Source organism: Eurosta solidaginis, chromosome 5 (genome assembly GCF_040869045.1).
Source record: "Eurosta solidaginis isolate ZX-2024a chromosome 5, ASM4086904v1, whole genome shotgun sequence".
NCBI classification, from domain to species: Eukaryota; Metazoa; Arthropoda; class Insecta; order Diptera; family Tephritidae; genus Eurosta; species Eurosta solidaginis.
In genome coordinates, this window is record NC_090323.1 from 42054176 (window position 1) to 42071964 (window position 17789).

The 17789-nt window shown below is 36.1% G+C and overlaps 1 protein-coding gene across 4 annotated transcripts in view; it reads left to right on the forward strand.

Moving 5' to 3' along the window:
- The first annotated feature begins 8373 nt into the window (after positions 1-8373).
- The window catches only part of Sytbeta (Synaptotagmin beta), a 381108-nt gene continuing 371692 nt past the window's right edge, over positions 8374-17789 (forward strand). The window contains exons 1-2 of one of the 4 annotated variants that reach the window (XM_067790880.1): positions 8374-8453; positions 8866-9152. The gene's annotated coding sequence lies outside the window, so the exon portion shown is untranslated. Of the gene's footprint in view, positions 9153-11328; positions 11480-17789 lie in introns of all 4 variants that reach the window. The other 3 variants (XM_067790878.1, XM_067790879.1, XM_067790877.1) reach the window with 3 other exon arrangements.

Here is a 17789-nt window from a genome sequence, read left to right on the forward strand (position 1 = left end):
CCAGTCGTCGTCGTCATAATGTTTTATTATTTTTACCACGCATAGTGCGGATGGACGAAATGTATTTTTAGACATGAAAATTGTATATAAAGGCGATTATTTGAAATTAAAAGTTAAATGTTTTTGAAGAGTGACAGTGAAAATAGTGTGTGTAGTTACTGTTATTCACCTGAAAATAATGTTGAGGAAACAAGTGAAGATGAATCGCGAACCGGTGGTGATCGACGACGATGTGTCGCCGGTAATGACAGAAAACGAAAAGGAAGCGATATTAGAAGAAATGTCGAAAAAAGACGAAGATCAAATTCAATCTCTTCCAACTACTCAGATGGTGGAAGTGGCTGTGACGAAATTGGATATAGATGGCGAAATGAGGAAGGCATCGATTCTACCGGAGAATTCGGACAATATTTCTCTTCTTTCTGTGCTGCTGGTGATATGGACGACGGAATTTCTGTTGGATATAAATTGGACATTGGAGATATTGATATCTCTCTCTTTGGTGGAGAAGATGTACGAGGCGAAGAGGTACCTGCACAATCTGATGGAATCGATGGCTTTTGTTCAATAGCAACTGCTGAACCAAAACAAGGAATTAGGTAATACAAATAATTTATATAATATAAAAATGGTGGCCACCGTGGTGTGATGGTAGCGTGCTCCGCACATCACACCGTATGCCCTGGGTTCAACTCCCGGGCAAAGCAATATCAAAATTTTAGAAATAAGATTTTTCAATTAGAAGAAAATTTTTCTAAGCGGGGTCGCCCCTCGGCAGTGTCTGGCAAGCGCTCCGATTGTATTTCTGCCATGAAAAGCTCTCAGTGAAAACTCATCTGCCTTGCAGATGCCGTTCGGAGTCGGCATAAAACATGTAGGTCCCGTCCGGCCAATTTGTAGGGAAAAATCAAGAGGAGCAAGACGCAAATTGGAAGAGAAGCTCGGCCTTAGATCTCTTCGGAGGTTATCGCGCCTTACATTTATTTTTTTTTATTTAAATTAATTATTTTTTTTTAACAGGCAAGTGTTCAATGAGGAGTTTAGTAAGTATCATCTTAAACAGCGAGTGGTACACGACGTACGCGGATGCCCATATGACATTGGAGACATCCAATTGGATCACAAACAAATATGCAGAAAATTTTCAGGGGCCATCCTCATCATTTCGTACCACGGCTGTTCCTATTCAAACAATTCATGCAGATGTTCCTTCTACAATAACATTAGACAACAATTCCCTAGAAGATATGCTAGACGAATCGTTCCGAGTTGGCAGTTCACGATCCAACACTGGATTAATTTGTCAATCTATCTGCAGAAAGATTCCAGGCAGTACATCTATTTTAACATCGCCGGGAGAACGTGGCTACCAAGTGGTGAAGATCGATGTATTCGATTTTTCAAAGATATCGAAGAAACCGAAGACAGAATGGTGGAAGGAAGCGAATTATCGGTCGACTTTTATAATAAATTCACAATTGGATCCGAACCACCAAATGGTAATGAAACTGCTGCTTTCAGCGATGAACCAGATATCTCAAATTCCGGGTGTAAAAAGAGAGGAAAGGGAGACAAAGTAATAGAATTTTTGAAACAGCATCCAACAGCTCCAATTCATCATATATTAAATACTTCAATGTGGTTATCATCAGAATTCAAATTTTGGAATATAGACTCTATATTAATAAAAAATTGTTTAAAAATAATAAATAATGATATTAACAATTTAAATTTTAAGGAAATATTCATGTATTTAAAAACAATTGAACCTCAAAATTTAATTTTTAATGCTCCAATTGGCAATTTATATAATCACTATTATACTATACCAGAATCAATAGAAATTTTAGAAGATTTATTAAAATATCAATTTACTAATAATGAAGAAGAACTTGTAATATTTTTAAGAAATCTTTATAACATTATAGATAAAAATATTCCAAAGAAAAATACCATGTTTATATTATCACCACCTAATGCAGGAAAAAATTTCTTTTTTGATACATTTATACACTATTTATTTATTTTAAACTTTGGTCAAGTAGGTAATTTTAATAGATACTGTTCATTTCCTCTTATGGAATGTGTAAATAAAAGAATAATTTTATGGAATGAACCACTATTAGAACCTTCAGCAACAGAAACTTTGAAAATGTTATTTGGTGGCGATACAGTTGTTGCAAAAGTAAAATATGCAAGTGATGCTGTAATAATGAGAACTCCAATAATTGTATTATCAAATAATGATGTTTTTCCAAATGATTCTGCATTTAGATCTAGAATGTATACTTACAAATGGAGATCATATAAAAAACTGAAAAGTTATAAAAAGAAGCCACATCCATTGTCAAGTTATTATTTATTGAATAAATATAAAAATATAAATTGATTATAAATTTAATTTTCGTGTTTTATTTATTACTATGTAATTTTCATTATCATCATATTCATCTGCAGTAAGTTTGGCAGATACTCTGCTATTGACATCATTAGTTACTCCAAATAGTGTTTGTCCATCTGTATAGACTCGATCATAATTTGCACAAAAGTTCGTTTCCAATGGCCAACTAACACTGAACCCTTTACCAAAACATGATGAAATATTACACTTAATATCGATTGAACATTCAACTTTCCAATAACATGCACTATTCAAATACGTCTTTGAATTATTACCAGGTTTTAATTGAGGTGTAGCTATTATACCAACATGTAATTGAGGTTGTGCATCATACCCAAAACCTCCATAAATTGGATGATATGTTCCATAAGATTCAATAGTTCTTGCATATACATCATTTATATTATTAATTACAATTGGAGTTGTTGTTGTCTTACCTAAACCAATATCTCCACTTACTGGCACATTTGCACTTTTAAAAAATTGCAATACATGACTATGGGGTCGAGTTTTATTTGAATGCACTTTGTAAGTTTGGCGTGTATAAGGAACAAAATGTTCTTTTCCTCTCTTAATAAAACCACTTTAAGGTTGGTATTCATAATGGGCAATTGGTATTCCAATTGCTTGATTAATAAAAAATTGATGAACTTGTTCGTCCATTCGAATTGCTCCTTTGTTGTGAATAATATAACCTTTATATACAGCTTCATCTGGATTCTTTTCTCTATTCCATTCATGTATAAAATATTATTCAATTGGCTGAGGTACGCACAATGCATTAGAAGGAACATGTTTATAATATTTTTCATATATTTCTTTCACATTCATATCTTTGACATCAGTAACTTTCATTGGATCAGTAGTACTACATGTATATGAAACATTTTTACCATAACATTTCTTATTTAATCCTATAGCAATTAATCCAATAGGAACATATTCAGACGTTGCAGTACCTGAAATGGTAGATCCAACATCAAAAGCAGTTCTAGTTCCTAATGATGTAACAGAACATGAAACTTTTACAACTTCGGCTGTACTAGGTAACATATCAAATTCTGCTTCACTTAAATAAAATGGAACAAAATCAACTGGAATTAAAGCTAAAGGTGTTGTTATTTGATCAATAGTTGGTGAAGTTTGTATATTTTCAGTACTATATCCATAGCTAATTAATATTTTTGTTTTCGTGAAATTCATATGATTATTTGAACATGGTATACTTGGTCTCATCCATGTGATACTCTCAGAAGAGGAATCTCCACTTCCTGTTGCACCCGATCTCGCCCACGAATTCGGGCCACGACCTGAACCACTTTGCTGATGAATATTTTCTTGCATATCAACATCCATAGTAGGATTGTTATTACCACGATGATTTGGTTTTTCAATGAAAATAGGATGTGGTTCAACAGATTTATCGATTGAATTATCTTCTTCAATTCTTGGGGGGTTCGTTATTGGCTCCGGAGCTAGATGATTCATTAGCTCTTGCACGTTGTTGTGCATCAAATTCTGCTTTTATTAAATGCCACTTATAACCTCCTGTTTTATATGATGCATAAATTGCTTTTGCTATTTGTGATGTCGATTTAAAATCTTGTATATTTCTGCATCCACCTTTATTTGGTTGAAATTTAATATTATTCCATTCTTCGGCTATATCTTGTTCTCTTCTTGCATATACAATTTGATTAAACGTTTTTTGAACATTACTCATATTTGGATAATGAACCCCAAATATTGTTTCAAAACCATATTTAATAGTTATACCAATTATACCAAGTAATTCTTCTAAAGATTCATTATGTTGATAATCTTTTATAAAATTTAATATTGCTTCACGATCTGCTTCTCTAATTTGAGATTTTGTTGTAGCTAATTCATATTCTATATCGTGTATATATGCATCAACATCCACATCATTAATTGGTTCATCATCTTTGTATATTGTATTACCGGGCCCAAAATAATTATACCCTGGATATGTAAATCCGTCCCTGTGTGTCAACATACTAATATAACTAATGTGACACATTGCCTTATATACTGTTCAACAACATTGTATCATAATCTATTTGTAGCACTACGTGTTATGTATATTGTGCAATAACTCGTTCGAGTTGAATTATGCGCAGTAAAAATAATAAAACATTATGACGACGACGACGACGACTGGTGCACCCGCAAAGGCAATCGGCAGAGGAAGCAATTTCCCAGATCATGACTTAGCAATCATGGCCTACGGCCGATGCTGTCGATCGGAAATCTATAAATAAAGTTTTGGTTGTAAAGATGGAGATTAGGGCTATTAGCGAGTTTTGGGAAATTTTGGTCGCAGAGCTTTTGTTTAGCTATATTTTATTAAAATTGATTTTCTGTCACCTATTGATGGCCTGAAGCGTCTTCGGTCAATTGCTCGGCTGACTACGTAGATGCCTACTTGTCCATGATCAGAATGCAGACCACCAGCGTATTCGTATTTCTCTAACATGTTAACGCCGATCAATGAAACACCTTGGGACTCCGGTGTTGTATATACTAAAATAACTCCAAGAAAATGATGCGGATAATTTTTAGACTATTTGGTTATCATTTTTGTTGTGTTCGGAAAAATTAATTTATGAATGCGAGGAGTTATCGGCTTTTTATGGGCGAGTTATGAGGCGTTATCGCCTTTTTATCTTTAACGGCCGATATCGGCGAATTTTCGGCTTGTTATCGAAGTGTCATTAGTTGGTTATCGACGTGTTATCAGCTTGCTGACGGCGGCTTATCGATTTTATGTTGAAGTGTAAACAACAACAAGCTGATTTAAAAAAAATGTTTACCATCATATACCTCGTCGATAACACGCTGATATAAAACCGACAGCAAATAGATAATGAACCGATAATTTTTTTCCTTTCATTTAACGCAGAGCTAGGACGATGGCGAGGAAACTTTTGAGTAATGTTTATAATAGCCGACCCGAAGTGGATTGAGATAGCATGTTGTGAAACGTCTAGGCCTTAGGAGAAATATGCGAACAAGGCAACACAGAGTATAAAAGCAGCGCAAGCTGAGGCATCAGTAATCAGTTTGATTTAAAGACGCTATTGGTGAAGTTTAATTGTGATTGTGAAGTACTACTCCCAAAATAGTCTAACTAAAGACCATTTTGCAAAAATGAATATTGAAGTTATTTATTCGAAAGTTCAGCGATTAGAATGTTAGCAGAGGGTGTATAATTATCAGGAATTACTCAAAATTCGTTACATCATCATGAAAGTAATATTGTGAAAACCTAGAGATAACAAACAGAACATAGAGACTGCCCTAGTACTATCTCGATCAACTTTAGCTTTGAGTAGCATAAAGAAGTCTGGTCCGGAGCCAATTAACTTTGAAGGATACACACCAGCATACGCAGAAGCGTCGAAAGCTATGTCAAGGAGTGGCGCTGGTTCTCGATAAACCGAACTCAGAAACATCGTATACTCGAAGAAGATAATATCGATAAGACTAAAATGGTGATACTCATTCTCAAATCAAGCTACGAACGAGAATGGTCGCATTTGATGAAGACATATTGTTTTTGATCATAGGCAAATCTCTTTCAAAGACTAATGAGCTCAGGAATACAGCATTTAGCGACAGAGAAAAACGAGCTAGGCGCGAATCCCTATGAAACGGAACTTGTCCTTACTAAGCAGGGATAGCAATGTTGGGGGTAGATCAAAGACGAAATGGGGAGCTGTTACCATATATCATCCATGGTATCTACAACATTGTTATGTACATGTGGCTAGAAGCTTGGAGGAAGGTGTAAAACAAGAAGATCAGTTGCAGGAGGATATGATCGAGCACCTACTGTACTCGTGCTCTGCGTTCGCCAGGCTAAAATTCCTGCTTTAGGAGTGACATAGCTAATAGATATAGAAGCAGGAAGTAGCATAGGTTCCAAAAATTTCTAGTATTTGCCAAGATACCTAGGGGATACACTGGACAGAACCTTTACCGGGAATACTCGTCTAGATGGTACCTAGAATAAAGTAACAAGATCCTTCTTCGTCTGCACTCAACCTTTAGGCGCAACATGGAGGCTATCTCCCAAAATGGTATACTCGACATTTAATTCTATTGTAAAGCCAATAGTCATTTGTGCTTTCTTAGTTTTGTGGCCGAGGATCACTAGCAATAACTCGATGGCAGCGATAAGAACGTTCCCTGCTGATGCATTTAGTGTCCTAGCGGGAATACCTCCCTTCCCTATTCTAATAAAGCAAGAGGCAACACTTGCTGCACTAGGACTTCAAAATATTTCTGAGCTAAAGGTTGGGAGCATGATAGGGCATATGGAATTATAAGAAAGTTTATAGGGAATCCTGTATTGCAACTACATGATGCAATGGCCTTTAAGTTCACTGTCTATTGTTGACACATATTGACCCTGATTCAGACGTCGAGCTTAACCTCGAGAGGTATCCTCATTATGTCAGGCAGTCAGGCAGATAGGCGGCCTTACACAATTACCTCTAAGCTGGTGGATGAACGCATTGAGCGTCAGGGACACGGAGGTAATGAACAGACATACTACCTAGCCAAGCAGATTGCTGTAGCAGCTTTATATGATAATGAGAGTCCTCCTGTCGACTAACAAATCCACACACTAGGACATTCATAATCAACAGACCACACTGGATGAAATTCTTCGGGCAGGCCACTTTTTTTATACTGCCAGCAACGAGAGTATCAGCCAAACTCATTAATCTAAGCAGAGAGGACCTACGAAATCTCACTGGGTACGATATCACCTACTAAGTACGTTAAATCTATCCGATACACAAATTTGTCACTCTTGTGAGGTGGGGGATGAAACACCGATTCATATTCTCTGCGAATGCGTTGCTCTTGCGCGGCGGGTACAAAAGCCTGAATAGGCATTTAAATGCATTAAAAGCATTCACATACATTAATTTGCTGAGAATCAAATACAATAGATCTAAATAAAGGTCGAAATTATTTTATAGCTTAAGTCTTGGGTTTACATAAAATGTGTTTTTGAGTTTGCTCGTTTAGTAAACTTTTGGTAACTCTATGAATTAATTCAGTCTATGTGGTGTCCGTACCAGGTGCCATTTCAACCTAACATAGACAAAAATACAAAATTAATTGAGAGTTAGGAAGGAACAGGGCTGAAATACTACGTAACTGCTTTCCTTGTGACTATAACCTAATTTTTATAACAACTTAGAGTTTACACTTTGGATATCATTAATCCAATTTAGTTTAACTAGGAAAAATGAAATGATAAATATTTAGCGCCTATAAGTAGGCATTCAATTTTGTCTCAATACCAATATCAACAAGTTGGCAAGTTGGTAAATATACCAACATATTTGTTATTTTCGTACCATAATGAAATGATAGCGCTGTTAGCGCTGTTGAAGGTACTCGTAACTAATGCCCAGACGTGTAGAAGGACAACGCCATGAGAGAGGCAGAAAACAAACAAAAGAAAGAAAAAAAACGACTGAATTATTAGCATGATATTAGGCGTGTAACAAAAATAGCAAAAGCATATAGTGTAGGTGTAAATCTAAATAAAATTCTACAATACTGAAACTTTGAAAAGCCTATTGAAATGCGAGAAAACCTAAAACGCAAAGCCGGCAGTGAGCAACGGTATGCGGTGTCAAATGATAAGACCCTTGTGGCTATTCCCCAACGAGTGATAAGAAAATGTTTTTTTTTGTTTTTTTGTTTTTTTTTGCCGAAGAGCTTGTTGAGCTTTAGTTTTGTAGCGGCAAAGTGCGTAGAAGCTTTTTCTAACGGTTATCGGATACAAACCGAATGTGTGTGTGTGTGTATAACGAAAACAAAAACGAACTGCACCATATGGTTGCAGCGCTGTTGTTTAAGAGTTAACTGTTTATATGGTAGGCTGCATAGTGAAGAGTACTTGACAACACATTTGTTGTCCTGCTGTTAATGTGAGCGGTGCAAAACGCGCTGGAAAATCTTTAATTGGACACACATACATACAAAAGTGGCTAATTTGTGAAAAGTGAGTGCTTGTTTGTTTTCATAGTTTTCGTATTAAACCAAATAATTGATGGGTGTTTTAAATGATTGAAAAGGGACTGTAAAACGTTTAAGAATCAGAAATAATCACAGTGGCTTTAAAAGAAAGCATAAATCTTCAAGCAACAAAAAAAATTTATAAAAATTTATATATTAAATTTTTAAACTTAAGTGAACGTTTTATGTATGCGAAAGCTAAAAAAACTTAGTAGTTTTAAAAAACGAGATTTTTTCGATTCGTTCTTTTACAGAATTTGTAGTTTTGATATTACTTTTTAAATGAATAAATTATCAAAAGTCACATGGAATCAGAAAAAGTTCAGCGTACTAAATTTTTATAGAATTTTTTATATTAAAAAGTGCTTTTGAATAATTTTGTATTTAACTATATAAAGAAAGGATTCAAAGTGTAACGAAAATATTTTACTAAACAAACATTTGAAAACGAAGTGTACAAATTTTCAGAACAACGATTAAAAAAAATATCATAATAAAAAAACAAAATTACAAAGCACATATTTTCAAAAAAAAAAAAAAGAATTACAAAACAAAGAAAAAACAGAAAAGCACTAAGTAGTTGAAAATCCAAAAAAGTTAAAAGAAAAAAAAAAAATTTTTGTAAAATTTGTGGAATGTGTAAAAAATATTTAACTTCGTAATAATTAATATTTAATAACAACAGGTAAATATAAAATATTAAAACCACAACGCATGTAAATTAGAGCTTACGATTTCTCGAACATGTTCGAGAAGAGATTTATCGCGCGTGTCGCCTTATCGCGAGATTCTCGAATCTCGAATTACTCGTAAGGTTCGAGAGATTCTCGAATCTCGAATTACTCGTAAGGCTCGCGAGTTTCTCGACATTCAACTTAATCGATTCATTGCTGTTTTATATAGAGCTTACGATTTCTTCTGGAGCACAAGCCAAAATGTCCGCAAAACCACAAGTAAAAAACCCCGAAATGTATAGAATATTGCCAATGCATCGACTGAATTCAAAGTCGAGAATATCGCGAGTATTACGAGTAATGCGAGATTCAAGAATCTCGCGAGAAGCCGTGTTCTTGATGTCTCGTTGAAAAATAAAATATTGCGAACAAAATTATATGTATAATAAATATGTTTTTAGTTAAATGTCATTGAAGCAATATAATCAACAAAAAAGTCACAAGTAAAAAAAAAAAAAAAACAAGTGTATAAATACTGTCCATACAGCGATTAAGTAAGAATGTCGAGAAGCTCGCGAGATTTACGAGGGCTTCGAGACACGAGAATTTCGCGAGAAGTTGAGTTCTCGATTTCTCGGGTGTTCGAGAAGAAATCATAAGCTCTAATGTAAATACAAACATACAGCAGGAAAATAGCAGTGGCAACTTCCTTTTTTTAAATTTCGTGATCTAAATTCTGCCTTTTTTATTTTTAATATTTTTGGAAAACTCGAAACTCCGAAAATTTTTTTTCAAAAATTTTATGTAATCTGCATTTTTTCAGTTTGCACCTTTGTAGTCGAAAAAAGTACGTTTTCGAAAAAGTTGGAGATACTTTTACGAAAATTTCGAAAAAAAAATTTTAAGAAAATTTCGAAATTTTGAAAAAACTCGAAAACTCGGAAATTTTTTTTCGCTAATTTAAAGTAATCTGCACTTTTTCAATTTGCAGATTTGTAGTCTAACACAGTACGCCTTCGAAAAAGTTCGAGATACTTTTACGAAATTTCGAACTTTTTAACTGAAATTATGCAAACCAATCTCAAAAGCGGTTCCGAAAATACTTGAAAATTCGTAAAAATTTTACGAAAATTTCGAAATTTTTATTTGAAGTAGTCTGAATTTTTTCAATATCTACATATGTAGTCTGAAGCGTACAAAATAAAAAGTGGGAGTGGGAGTCGAACCCGTCGCCTTGTCCGTCCTGATCTCACGTTGTTTAAATTTTTCCCAAATTATTAAATAAATTATAAAATTAAAAATTGATTGAAATAAGTGTTTTCATACATTTAAAGCGATACAGGCAATCCCCGGTTAACTTATATAAGTAGACAAGATTTGGTTAATTCGTTGTAGTTCTATAAATAGAACAAAAACAACAACAAATATCAAGTTTCTCTGAAAACCGCCTTACACAACGGCATTACTTCAACACATAACTACATACGAATTATGTAATGTGTGGAAGATAATATATGAGAAGAAGGCAATTGGGAAAAACTTTACACCAACTAAGGCATGACGTAGCTGAATGCGTTTATAACCATTTCAACTATCGTAGGAGTACGGGTTCGACTCCCACTCCCGGGAGAAAAGGCTTTGAAGAGATTTACAAGGTCCTGATGTCACGTTGTTTAAATTTTTCCCAAATTATTAAATAAATAAAATTAAAAATTGCTTGAAATAAATGTTTTCATACATTTAAACCGATACCGACAATCCCCGGTTAACTCATTTAAAAAAAAATTTGTTCACTCTTTGTATGGAGTAACAACACTATGAACTCTTTCAGTCTATGTGAGGTCCTCACGGTTCACCCAGTTTAACCTTGCATTAACGAAAGTCTAAAACACTCTTCGGGGTAAAAAGGTTGTCAAGAATCAATGCAAATTATGAGAAACCTATAACTTATACTAAAATTGATTGGGCTACAAAACTGCATATACAAAAATGTTAAGAGAACTCCAACTAAAAATTTTCTTGAATTTTCGAAATTTTTTCGAAAATAAATTTGAATTTGGTTTGCGTAGTTTTAGTTAGAAAATACATAGAAGCATAGAAGTTGTTTCTTAAAATGTAGCAAATAAAAAAAGCAGAGTTTAGTTAACGAAAATTTCCTCTGCTATTTTTCTGTTCACTGCTGTATAGTTTTAGTGAAACAAAATTTTTTGATGAAATCTGTTGTATAAGAACATATACAAACACACATATGCCGTTATCAAATAGCATTAATGCAAATGTCCATATAACGATTAAACGCTTCAAATAATAATCTCTATATCGGAAAGCTTCGAGTTTGGTAAGTCTTACTTTGTTTTTAGTTAAATACTTTGAGCCTCCATTTTATCGAATCTGCCAATTCTGAAAAAACCTTAAAACTGAAAAATAATCTAAATTCCCATTACGAAAATTAGCTTTTAGAAACTATCACACGATACAATCTTTATTCCAATCTAAGCACAAAGGACCTACGAACTCTCACCGTGTACTACACGGGACATTGTAGCCTACGATATTACCTAAGTAAGTTGAATCTATCCGATACACAAATTTGTCACTTTTGTGAGCTGAAGGCTGAAACGGCTATTCGCGTTCTCTGCGAATGCAAGGCTGAAACTCTCACATCTTGGATTACATGGTCCATTAATACCCGTACAGTTCTTACCGATTTGGTCGAACTTCACCATCCTGAAAATTGACTTCACAGCATTCTGAGCTAAATGGTCGGCGGTCGCCATTAATCTAAAACATATTCCAAGTTTATTTCTACAAGTTGCCTAATCTCTCATCAGTTTTTTATATCCTGAAGTTCATTTTAAAGTAGTATGGAGGAAATTTCTGCTACTAGTTTGCTACTTTTTTACTACCTTAGTAATGTAATGTGCGGAAAAAAGCCAAACTCGATATATCTCCACATTGGAAACGGGGATATGAAAGAAAACAAGAAAAAGATGGAGAGTGAGAGTAAGACTAAGAGTAAGGGTAATGGTTTAAGACAAAGTAGTAAAAACAAGGAGGATTAAGAATAAGGGTAAGATTAAGAGTAATTCTGAGAGATAGACTTGGATAGGGGCAGGTGTGAGCAGTAAGAATAAGGATGAGATTAAGAGTAATAGTAGAGGTAGACCAGGGTAGGAGCAATAGAGTAAGAGGAAAAGCGGGAAGATTTACGGGAGGATGAAAGGGATAAGGAAATTGAATGACCCAGATAGGGTTAACTAGAAAATGCATAGGGCAGAGGAATTAAGAGAGGAATAGGGTTAGACAGAGAAGAGGCAGGTGTATAGATAAAGTCAGAATAATGTCTTTTGGATTTGAGTTATATGGCTGGGAGTATATCATGCCTACCTAAACGTTTCCAGGGATAGCCAGAGCTGTTTAAAACAAAATTCTGATAATCCAAAGTACTTTTTTGCCATCAGTTAAATATTTAAGCTCTTATTTGTTGAAGCATCGTTGCCGTAAAGCCTCTGCCGCTATATATTTTTACACCACCCACCTCTTTCTGCTCAATGAGTCTACTTCAACGCTTGGTTTACATAGATAAATGTTGGGTCTTGGGACCGTATACCGTCAGTCCCGAGTTCTAGTGGTACAAACATCCCAGATACCAATACGGAACTTCATGATATTGTTACAGATCGTCAGTCATCTCATTGACTTCAGCAGTATTTTTCCATATTTCTCACGTTACTACATATACGAGAAAGGCATTAATATAGTATTTTTTATGATACTGAAAAAATCAGTGCTGCGCATAAGTCAAGAAGCAACACTTAAATTAATTTATGAGTGCTAGTTTTGTCAAATGCGACTTCATTATGTAAACTTCATTTCGCCTCTCTGGTTTTATTGCGTCATGATACGAATAAATTATTCAAGACACTAAAGGAAATCAAATATTCCTAAACTATATGCGTGCAGACTAAACACAGAAAAGTGTATTTACATACTGTTAGGAATTTTGGAAAATTCGTGATAATTATACGCCTTCTGCTCATTAAATATTCTTCCACAGCAAAGGAATTGATTACATTTCAATTCCTCAACAAAAAAAAAAAAAAAAACAACAACAAATACCAAAAGTAATTTCGTTTTTTTGAGGCTCGTCGTTTTTTTGAAGACTGGTAAAATCAATCGAAATTTCTGTCAATTTTTATCCATCGCAATAAGATGTTGAATCAACTGCGCACAAATCGTTGATTCCTAATTGACAGGCGTTGGACAATTCTTAGTGCTGCTCGGTACAGCGACAGGGCTCTCTTACCTCCTCTGCTCCGTACCCTTCTTCACTGTACTACTCCGTTTTCATTTGTATGCTCTTCCAACACGGAGTTCATTGTATCAGCACTACTCTCGCTCACCGAGTGCGACGCATCGCTTTATGTGTTTTTGTCTTCCTTGGCTTGCGACCCAGTCCTCCTCTTATCATCGGTCGTACGACCACCTGCCGCAAAAGCCGGGCTCAGCGGTTCAGTATTATATACGGCGAAAGATTCGTCCGCCACAGCAGCGCCCCTTATGTAAGGCCATCAATACTTTCCGAGGTGGCCCGTTATTTGGAAGGCTCTGTTTGAATACAAGCGCCGCTTTTATCCTCTGGCTTCAATTTGTCCAACAGGCACGGTCCGCATAACACCCTGGATTAGGGGGTTGGCAGTTCTTGGTCACCGACATCCCGCCACCCTCCTATGAGGTGAAACGGCATAGATGCCAGTCCTAAACCGCTCAGAGGATTAAAATACCAAGAATACGAGATTTCAGGAACATTAATGGTGTTTACGTTATGCCAGCTGAATGTATCGCAGAAAATTAAAATGTATGCTGCTTTCCAGCACACTTCGATAGCGGAGGAAGGAAAGGAGATGCCCTTACTTAGCTGACACTGAATTTTAAGAGGATAATTATTTGATATTTATTGGTGTTTCAAAATGACTTCAGTTACCACTCACAAGAAAAATCTGATGAAATAATGAAAAGTGTGACCCGAAAAGTCACCCACATTAACTGGAGTAAGTTCTTATACACAGACTAACTTGTAGTTTTTCAATTACTTTCGCAATTCCTTTGAGGAATGGAATGGGAAACTCGAAATTACTTTTTCCATTCCTTGTAATATAATTGAAAAAAATTTCTTTCCTTTCGAAAGTACTGGGAAAGAAATTACATTTGCGCAAAGTATTTTGTTTTTTTAAATTACAAACAAACAATTTTTTCTACTCGAGCCTCAAAAAACGAAATTACTTTTGGTATTTTTTTGTGAGGAATTGAGGAATTACTGAGGAATGTAATGGGTAATGTAATGGAATTGAATTTACCCAGCTATGCATATAAGTATGTGAAATAATCTCTTTGCTTCAAGCTGATGGTTATGTGTGTGGAATATTCTTCGTTGTCTTGTACATAAGTGAGGCTGCTTGCTCTAATGTGTACTGGTACATAATTGTGGCTGCTTGCTGTTTTTGTTGTTGGGATTATTTACTAATAGCATAGCGATGTTAATATATGCCAAAATACGATAATACAACAATGAATTGTGCATACTTTTTCACTTATACAGCACGCATAATATTTGTATAAATAAATATGTTTAGAATTCAAAAAATATGAATTTTACATACTTTTTCATGCACTTAGCATACGTACCTTCTGCATGCTTACAATTTATTTCAACTGGGAGTAGAAGTTTTAAACTTCAAGCACAATAGATCTAGATATAGGTCGCAGGGCATCGAGACATGATAATAATAATTCCAAGCATTCGTTTTTTATAACTTTGATGGAAAACAAGTAAGCAAGTGTAGGTTACGCGAAACCGAGCATTACATACCCAGCTGTGTACTCTCCCGCATATACATATTTAATATACATTTATACATATGTAGATATCATTTTTTTGTCCGAGGCTATAAAACAGCTACTATCATAAAAAAAATGTACTTACCAAATCTCGTTAAAATTGGTCGAGTTTTTTCGACTTATGGTATGAAAAGCTTTGCGGAGAGATTAACTAAAAGGAGCGCACCAATACCACTTTATTTATTTATTTTTTTTAAGTTTAGTACTTTTCGCTACTTTACCACTATTGGTATTGTAGTTATGTACCATAAATATGTAGCAAATATTGTTAATGATGAACCTTGATGGACAAGACCAAGTACAGCTGTCATCAAGCAACTTCAGCGGGTTGGGGGCTTATAATATATCCGCGGCAGGTATGCCTGTTGTAAGAGGCGACTAAAATACCAAATTTATTCAAGGGGTTGTGTAGCGCAACCCTCTCAAGGGGTTGCCAACGTAATATACAGCTTTTCCAACCAAATTGTCAACCTCACCTAACCGTGGCGAATCCTGTTTCATTAACAGCCGAGGCTATGGCGACCCGAACTCATGATGGATCTAGGGGGTGCGAAGGCGGGATGGTCAAGAAGGTTTCATGTGGTCATACCAAATCGTTCACGAGATGGTCGGGCTAGTACCTTAAAAGTGCTTGTTACCGGAACGTACCGGATCTGCATCCGGCAAGGGACCATCAACATCGATAACACTTCCCAAGGTCTTAGGGGGAGTGTCCTTATCGCTGCAATTACAACAGCAACATCAAGCAAAGTGTCGGCACATTTGCGTTTTGGCGACCACGTCACTGTTGGCAGGCATAACTTTGAAATAGTAAAATACTTCATTTATTTGAGAACCAGCATTGACACAAATACCATCAGCTCTCTAGCAAAGAATCACTTTTGTCAATAAGTGCTACATTGTACTCTGTAAGCAATTGAAAAGTAGAGTCTCCTCTCGCCAAGCGAAAATTATGCTCTACAAGTCACTTATCGTACCCGTCCTGCTATATGGTCGAGAACAATGCACCTTGACAACATCATATGTAGCGGCTCTGAGAATGTTCGAGAGAACGGTTTTTCGAAAGATTTACGTACGCACCTCTGCGCATTGGCGAGTGCGTGTACCGAAGAAGATCGAATGATGAGCTATACGAGCTTTACGCCGACATCAGCATAGTCCAGCGAATTAAAACGCACCGGCTGCGCTAGCTAGGTTATGTTATGCGAATGAAAAATGATGCTTCGGCCATTAAAGTATTTTTATCGGAACCAGCCTATGGAAGCAGAAGAAGAGGGCGGCCCGTATGAAGCAAAAAAACACAAGCAGGTCCTCAGTGAACTGCAGAAACAGGTGTCGGGCCTCTATGTCAGGAATTGCCTGTAGTCAAAGAACAATACCCTAAACTTGCGGAAGAGGAACGCATACTCCCCAGGGAAACGCGATTCACTCTAGCTCAACTTCGTCCTGGATACTATAACAGACTAAACTCTTACCTATCCAGAATCAACCCCGACATACAAAATGCATGCCGCGCTTGCAATGTGTCCCCACATGACACCAACCATTTCTTTAATTGTAATGTGTAACCAACGCCTCTAACACCCCTTTCATTATGGTCCACCCCTGTTGAAACAGCAAGTTTCCTTTGACTCCCGTTAGAGGATATTGATGAAAATTTGTGATCGGTCGCACCTATTGGATGGGGCGGAGGACTGCTACAACAACAACAACAACAGGGCGGCCCCTACTCCGCTGGAAGGAACAAGTGGAAAACGATTTAAATTTTCTTGGTGTGACCAATTGGCGCCAGTGGGCAGAGTGAAGAAGCGACTGGCGCGCCTTGGTTGACGGTCATAGCCGTTTAAATCGTTAAGCGCCAAATAAGTAAGTAAGTAAGTAACGAACAAAAGCCCAAAGATATAGCTGGGTAGGTCTTATAATAGACCTAGATAATTTTGTTATCAAAACTCGTTTTTGGTAGCAGAAGAAACGCGAAATTTTAAAAATTTCTAAGAGGTAGGGCGAGGAAGACTTGATTTTCCTTGGCATGTTCAATTTGCGTTTGTAACGGCCAAAATCACCAAAGCAGTTTAAAGTGATAAGCTAAGGGATAGTCGTCTAGCTTACGGATTGAGTAGGTCCTCCCGCTAATGTGTAGGAAAGTTAAAAGGAGCACAATGCAAATTGGAAGAGAAGCACGGCCTAAAATCTCTTTGGAGGTTATCGCGCCTTGTATTTATTTTTATTTTACTCTTCCAATATTTAATATGTAGTGCTATTTTAGGACCAAGTTTTAGTGTCGCACTCTATACACTGCTAAGGCATGCCATGGCGTATGAGTAAAATAGAGATGTGTTACTAGTACACCCCGAATACAAGTAGTGAGTACAAAGTATTCGTTATGTCCTAGAAAACTGCTAGTATTTGCCAAGAGGACGGCTTTATTCTATAGTGTATGTCCTGGCACCTGATTGGGGTTCCTCCGTTTGGTCTTCAAATAAATTCTGGTGACAATCTGGACACATTCAGCCCATGTGAGGTCTTCATTGACTGGTCAGTTCAACCTAACCTAACCTAACTCGTTATGTTCGATACACAAATATACAGCTGTACGTCTAGCAAATTAATGTTTTTAAGTAGAATAGAGCTCGGCTAGGGGTTGAAATTAAACCACAGCAGAGGCAACTCTATCAGAACCTCGGGCTATTTCAGAAGAGCTTTAACGGCTTTTTATCGGTAACAGCCGATAGCGACAAGACCTATTTTTA